The sequence below is a fragment of the Gavialis gangeticus genome, unplaced genomic scaffold (genome assembly GCF_001723915.1).
Source record: "Gavialis gangeticus isolate Ggan-Ray unplaced genomic scaffold, GavGan_comp1, whole genome shotgun sequence".
NCBI classification, from domain to species: Eukaryota; Metazoa; Chordata; order Crocodylia; family Gavialidae; genus Gavialis; species Gavialis gangeticus.
In genome coordinates, this window is record NW_017729022.1 from 118,627,448 (window position 1) to 118,629,052 (window position 1,605).

Sequence of the window (1,605 nt, forward strand, 5' to 3'; positions counted from 1 at the left end):
TAGTTCTCAACATTTTTAGACTCCAGGAACCCCTCAACATGTCAGTTCTTAGCTTTCATTCATTTCATGACTATGGAAAAAAATAGATCAATTCTTCTGCACCCTTAAAAGGATTTCACAGAACCCTGGGATGTTGTGACACCCTGACTGAGAATTGCTGGCATAGGTGTTCCATGGGGCTTTGTTAGCAGGCTTAGCTTCTGCAGGGCTCTGATGGAAAGTAGGCTAGAAAATGGATGCTCCAACCAATGAGCAATGTTTATTGTTTTTTTTTTTATTTCAAACAGAGGAAAAGCCAACTTCCTGAAACCTGTTCTGCAACAAAACAACAGGATTTCCATTTGGATCAATCAAAAAATGCTTTTTCTGATAAATGTGAAACATGACCTTGTGATTTTTGACTTCTTTTTCACTTGCTTCTAGGCATTAAGGACACAGTTTGAGATGCAAAGTCATTTTGAAACCAAAAGTCTAAAATTTCCATTCTGAAAATGCCAGCATGGAACATTCCAACATCTCAAAAAGGATGATTTTAATTCCCGTCCATCCCCCCCGCCACAATAAACATTTTATCAACATTGATATAATTGTGCAAAAAAAAAACAAAACTCAATTTTGTCAAAGCAGCATTTTCTGATGGAAAAGAGTTTGGAAAAACATTTTCCAACCACCACTATCCCTCTGGCCTTCAGGAGAGAAGCTGACCTCCCACAAATTTTCTAAACTCCGTAAGAGCAAAAAGTGGATAAATTCTGCTCCTGGCAAGTTTAGCAATGCTGTGGAAGCTGACCAATTGGCCCTCCAAGCTACCAGCTACGGACATGTTTTTGAAGCTAAATCAGAGGAGGTAGATTCCCTGTCATGCTGCCAGTGTGGGGTAATTTAGAGAGAATTCAGGGCAATTCAGATATGTGTTGCATGCCTCCTGAATTAGCCACACATGGATAAGGACCAGAGGGCTCCTTGATGGGAGAACTTTACAAGGTTAGCAAAGTAATTGCCTCAGTATGTACAGTACACAACTTGTTCATGCTCAATGAAATCTATTTTGATTTCCTCCTATATGGGCCTGAACACTATTCCTTGGGGTTTACTGCTATATGAAGAAACCCCACTATGTTGATTAGGGCACGCCTAACAGCAACCAGGAGGGTTGCAGTTTCTGCAAGGGGTATTGTCTCCTAGGGCACTGACAAAACTGACATTTGTTGCATGATTGACCCCCTGAAGGTGCTCTGCAGCTGTACCCTGACAAAGATGCATGGCTTCAGAGTGCTTAAAAGGTGCCCGATTGCATGACTAATTAACCCTCATTATATGCGGGTCCAGAAGGCGCTCCAAAGCGGAGCACCTTCATTAATTACTGTCTGTCTCTGCGTGCAATCAGGGCTGGGCTGATGTAGCTCAACCCCAGCCCCAGTGCTGTCTGCAGGATGGGAGAGGGGAGAAGGGAGGGGGCGAGAGCTCCGGGCTGGGGTTTGCCCAGCTTGAGCTGGAGGGGTGGATTGAAGGGGTGGGTGGATTGAAGCTTCTCTGTCTTGCAACCTCCCCCAAACCCCCTCCCCCTCCTGCTCAGGCTGGGCAAACCCCAGCCTGCAGCTCCCT

At 44.7% G+C, this 1,605-nt stretch overlaps 1 protein-coding gene across 5 annotated transcripts in view; it reads right to left on the bottom strand.

The window, feature by feature from the left end:
- LOC109296595 (alpha-2-macroglobulin-like protein 1) overlaps positions 1-1,605 on the bottom strand; it is a 66,945-nt gene that overhangs the window by 47,232 nt on the left and 18,108 nt on the right. The window lies entirely within an intron of this gene.